Below are 6,000 nucleotides of genomic sequence, written 5' to 3'. Positions count from 1 at the left end.
AAAGTAGCTAAAAAATGGGAAGTAGTTGTAAAGTTGCTCATGATGAGATGTGAATGTGCAACCTTTGGGTTACTAAACTTCACGTTATATGCCTATCCATCCACCGCAACCAACTACCCTACTTTCATTTTTGTTTTATTAAGTAACTTTCTGTCTCATGTAATCATACCAAACGTAACATATCATACTAATTTGAGTTTCTCGGATTTAATGTTTCGTCTAGTCTATGACACCAGGCTGGCAACATATTAAGAATATACAAATCCAAACACTAATAACATCTAATCTAGTCTCCAGGTTATTATTTGGAATCTGATAGGAGTATAAATATTCCCTAGACAGTCAGGTATTCGGAGAGTAGACAGTACACACATGCTGTATCCCCATCTCAGGTGCCTCGACTCACAGTATATATAATCTGAATTCCTGAGGAGAGCATTTTTACAGGGGAGGGGCTATCTTTAACAGTGGAATATGAACAGACGGAGCCATGCATTGTAGAGCCATGGTGGTCCTCTAAGGAAACTCTGGAGAATCCCCTCCTGTCAGAAGACTGTTGGTTTTGGGCTGAAGCCACCTATAATCTAGAAGCATGGGGAAAAAAGCTGGTTGTCAGATTGGCTAGGTTATGTACTGTACATAATGCTGTACTGATGTCATTAGAGTGGGTAGTAGTAGATCATATGAAGGCAGGGCGTAACTCAAGGTTTATTCTAGGACAGAAAAACGATTATTCACTATTAGCAAAGGGAAGCTCCTTATACAGTGCATATACAGTTCAGAATATGTATAAAGTGTTTCTATACAGTATATATGTAACGTGTTTCTAAATCCCTTTTCCTGCTGCCTGATAGTTTCATCTGTATGACTAAACCTATCTAGTTCTGCAAACTTTCACTGGGAATTGTGTAATATTACTCACTCTTTCCTGGGTGAGTATGACTTGAGTCATCCTTTTCATTGATTCCTGTGGTTGTCCTTGGAGTTCCCAGGGTTTGCTGTTGTGCAAGTGCCAATTTATTTCATGCGGTCATAAGCTGAAATGATAGTTACACAGCCATGTGCTTATTCATTAGTGCGCATGCTCAAGCAAGGCTACAGAAGGTGGGCACTCTGGAGGTATAACAAAGTGAAAAACGAATCAATTGCAAAGAAACTATTCACATTTGCATGCCACATCTGTATGCCCATATGTTTCTTCAGATTGGGAAATTACACTGAGTTTACAGAACATTAAGAACACCTGCTCTTTCTATGACATAGACTGACCAGGTGAATCCAGGTGAAAGCTATGGTCCCTTTGATGTCACTTCTTAAATTCACGCCAATCAATGTAGATTAGTTATATAATGGTTTTAAAGTGGAGGAGACAGGTTAAAGAAGGGGTTTTAAGCCTTGAAACAACCGAGACATGAATTGTGTATGTGTGCCATTCAGAGGGAGAATGGACAAGACAAAATAATTTAAGTGCCTTTGAAAGTAGTTGCCAGGCACACCGGTTTGTGTCAAGAACTGCAACACTGCTGGGTTTTCCTAATGTTTGTTATGCTCAGTGTATATACCTACCAGTAAAAATAGTTGCCTAGGATTACAATTTTTTTTTTTTTTTTATTCAAACCCAAAAGAAATCCTATCAGATTCTGGAACCTATCCTATTTAATCCTATCTAGTCCAATAGGACTGGTTCCAAAATTGGATAGGATTTTCTTTTGGATTATAATAAGATTTTTTATTATTGGAATCCTGTAGGATTTTTGGACTAGGTTCGAATGATATTATTATTACATGTTTTGGGAGAGCTGATTTATTTTGTTTTTCTGACAGGACAGATGTAAGTACAGGTAGGAAGACAGATGCAGAAAGTGATTAAGGGCACAGACTCCAACACAATGATGTTTTCAAATAGATTATTGTATATAAAATCCTTTAGGATAGAATCTTATGGGAATCCAAAAGAACTGGTTCCAAAATCAGACATAATTTTTCTATTGGATTCTAATTGGATCCTTGTATTAGAATGATATAGGATTCTATAGGATTTCAACGTTTTTTTTCTCCTATGTTTTTTTTTCTCTCATTTTGTCAATGGGAATTGTATAGATATTTACATCAAATTCTAAAGGATTTATCCTCAAGACTTGGCTGTAAACTATAGTTAAATTGGCTGCTTAACTTATGGAGCACCCACCCTCCAAACCTCTTAGACAATTACCTATGAAGGTGGACAGTGAACATGTGAACTATAATAACATCATAAGCAACCAATATTGAACTGTCACTTGAGATGGTACAACCTCCGGCCCAGTAGCTACCTCATAAGGGACATAATGTGAGTAAACATTTGCATCTGGTGCATGTGTCACACATTGAAATTATTGTGCCAACTGCAACACCAATAGCTGTGAAACGTACTGAAATTGTCTGCACGGTTATTTACATTTGTGCCAAAAAGGATTCTATTGGAAAAATCACTAATCCTATAGGATTTTTTTTACTAGTGTTCTATAGAGCTCGCCATTGTAGTCCTAAAAAAGCAGAAATTATTTACCTCTGGTTCGTTCAGCCATTCCTATGGGCAAAATTAATGGGGAAAGAATACGGTTTTGGAATAAATGCCGAAAATAAGTTTAACACAGAGATGTTATAAAAAAAATATATAAGATAATATCAGTCAGTTAACATGACCTTTATGAATTATGAATCCTTTTTTATTATTACATGATTACTTCAGAAATCACAAAAAGTGACGTTAACTGATGAAGATAATCTCATTGAACAAAACATAGGTGCTCTTCTATTTTCGACGTTTATCCAGAAACCCTACAACGAACCATGGCGGAGTTCGTGCCTACAAAAAGACGCCATTACTATTGCTCTCTATTGCCTAGATGGGAAAAAAGGGGAAAGCGCCATATGCCTTATGTTCAGCGTGTTGGTGTGAGCAGTGCTTTTTCCCGTGTTCGGTTTGAAGGATACGTGGCGCGCGCCCGCCACAAACAGAGGCAGGTTGCGTCAATCGGCTCCTGCTTGCCGGATAACCGCTGTGACAACACTGTGCTCCCCATCCCATTATTCGAGAGTGGACAGGTAATCTCAATGTTGTTGTTAATTTAAATCAATTTCAGTAACACCGAACGTTTTCCATGATGCCTTTTTGCGAATGGATGTTGTAGGCTACCCAATAGATTGCTATTGTTGATCTATTATCTATTTGTTGTAGGTTATTGAGACAGGTTTGTTGAAGATTGCGGGGCTGAACCAATGGGCTATACATCGTTTTATTATGTAATCGATTTAAGGCGTATCCTGCGCTTACTTTCCATTTGACTGAAACCGTTGCTTTCTTTGACTGGGCCTTGTTTTGGTCTCTATCTCAGACAGTAGGCTACATTAGGAGCGATTTATAAATTAATCAAAGGGCCACGCCAAATGTTTAATTTAGTAATTGAGTCGTTATGGTAGGAGAATGCATTGGTATTTATCACCACGCTGATAAATGCAGAGAAATTAGCTGAATAAGGCATATTAAGGCAAGTGATCTCCAATCGCGCAAGGTTGATGGAGGGATGTGCGCAAGAATACTGGAACTGTTTGCATTGCTGTTCAGTGAGGGGAGGTCCATATCCACACAACAACAACTATATCAGCTTGATCAATCAAAATCAAATCAGTTTATCGGTCAGCTAAATGCTTATTTTATTAGCTCCTAACAATGCAGTAAAACAATTAAAAGGGGGGGGGGGGGGGGGGGGTACAAGAAATCAAGAACCACGGGACTAATATGATTAACAACCCAAATAGCGCTGAAGCAGGAATCAAATGCAATCTTTAAGTATGTGTAAAATTAATCGTGGTCTCCCATGGGGAGCAAGTTCCAATATGACCATGAGACCAAGAGGAAATTCCCCGATCTGGCAGACACTGGTTTTGAAGTTTGCAGGTGGGGCTGGCTACCTCATCACTTGACAATACTCATGTCCGCTACATAGAGCCCCACAGTGGAGGTATCATAATACCCATAAAACATAATGGTCAAACCAGGAAATGGTTCCAAACGTTTTTTCCACCATTCATTTTTCATATAGGGGATTTTAGAAACACTTAAAATAAGGGCTAGGTTTTGTTTAAGGTTACCCTGGCATGATGTTTTAATAACCATGTAAATATTTCTCGGACAAGGTGATGTCTAATATTAAGGTAGTATTGAGGTATTGCTCGCCTGAGGTAGAGTACCTCATGATAATCTGTAGACCACACAATCTACCGAGAGTTCTCATCTATATTTTTGTAGCCGTCTATTTACTACTACAAACCGATGCTGGCACTAAGGCCGCACTCATTGAACTGGAGAAGTCCATGAGCAAACAAGGAAATGCTCGTCCAGAAGCGCCGCTCCTAGTGGCCGCGGACTTTAATGCAGGCAAACTTAAATCTGTTTTACCTCATTTCTACCATCATGTCACATGTGCAACCAGAGGAAAAACAACTCTAGACCACCTTTACTCCACACACAGAGATGCGTACAAAGCTCTCCCTCGCCCTCCACCATAATTATATCCTCCTGATTCCTGCTTATGAGCAAAAACTAAAGCAGAAAGTACCAGTGACTCGCTCAATACGGACCTGGTCAGATGATGTGGATGCTACGCGACTGTTTTGCTAGCACAGACTGGAATATGTTCTGGGATTCATCCAATGGCATTGAGGAGTATACCACCTCAGTCACCAGCTTCATCAATAAGCGCATCGATGACGTTGTCCCCACAGTGACCGTACGTACATATCCGAACCAGAAGCCATGGATTACAGGCAACATCCTCACTGAGATAATGGCTATAGCTGCTGCTTTCAAGGAGCAGGACACTAATCCGGACCCTTATAGGAAATCCCATTATACTCTGACACTAACCATCAAACAGGCAAAGCGTCAATACAGGACTAAGATTGAATCCTACTACACTGAAGTTCTGATGTGGCAGGGCTTGCAAATTATTACAGACGACAAAGGGAAACCCAGCCGCGAGCTGCCCAGTGAAGCGAGCCTACCAGACGAGCTAAATGCTTTTTATGCTTGCTTCGAGGCAAGCAACGCTGAAGCATGCATGAGAGCTGTTCTAGACAACTGTGTGATCACGCTCTCCATAGCCGATGTGAGCAAGACCTTTGAACAGGTCAACATTCACAAGGTCGCGGGACCAGATGGATTACCAGCACGTGTACTCAGAGCATGCGCGGACCAACTGTCAGGTGTCTTCACTGACATTTTCAACCTCTTGAGTCTCTAATATCTTTCAAGCAGACCACCATAGTCCCTGTGCCCAAGAAAGCGATGGTAACCTGCCTACCTACCGTCCCATAGCACTCACATCAGTAGCTATGAAGTGCTTGAAAGGCTGGTCATGGTTCACATCAACACCATCCTTACGGAAACTCACTCCAATCCGCATACCCCCCCAGCAGATCCACAGATGACGCAATCTCAATTGCACTCCACACTACCATTTCCCATCTGGACAAAAGGAACACCTATGTGAGAATACGGTGGTAGGTCTGAACACCGACAACGACGAGGCAGCCTATAGGGAGGAGATCAGAGATCTGGCAGTGTGGTGTCAGGACAACAACCTCTCCCTCAACGTGAGCAAGACAAAGGAGCTGATCGTGGACTACAGGAAAAGGATGGCCAAACACGCCCTCATTCACATCGGTGGGGTTGTAGTGCAATGGGTCAAGCGTTTCAAGTTCCTTGGTGTCCACATCACCAACAAACTATCACGGTCCAAACACACCAATAAAGTCGTGATGAACGCACGACAATGCCTTTTCCCCCTCAGGAGACTGATAAGATTTGTCATGGGTCCCCAGATCCTCAAAAAGTTCTACAGCTGCACCATCGAGAGTATCCTGACCGGTTGCATCACCGCCTGGTATGACAACTGCTCGACATCCGACGTAAGGCGCTACAGAGGGTAGTGCGTACAGCCCAGTACATCACTGGGG

The 6,000-nt window shown here is 41.4% G+C and overlaps 1 protein-coding gene across 3 annotated transcripts in view; it reads left to right on the top strand.

Moving 5' to 3' along the window:
- Positions 1–2,916: 2,916 nt before the first annotated feature.
- The window catches only part of cers4a (ceramide synthase 4a), a 33,070-nt gene continuing 29,986 nt past the window's right edge, over positions 2,917–6,000 (top strand). For all 3 annotated transcript variants that reach the window (XM_021603682.2, XM_021603681.2, XM_021603680.2), the window contains exon 1: positions 2,917–3,087. The gene's annotated coding sequence lies outside the window, so the exon portion shown is untranslated. The remainder of the gene's footprint in view (positions 3,088–6,000) is intronic.

The sequence above is a fragment of the Oncorhynchus mykiss genome, chromosome 5, assembly GCF_013265735.2.
Source record: "Oncorhynchus mykiss isolate Arlee chromosome 5, USDA_OmykA_1.1, whole genome shotgun sequence".
In the NCBI taxonomy this organism is placed as follows: domain Eukaryota; kingdom Metazoa; phylum Chordata; class Actinopteri; order Salmoniformes; family Salmonidae; genus Oncorhynchus; species Oncorhynchus mykiss.
The sequence above is the reverse complement of the archived record's forward strand: the minus strand, read 5'-3'. Positions and strand labels throughout refer to the sequence as shown.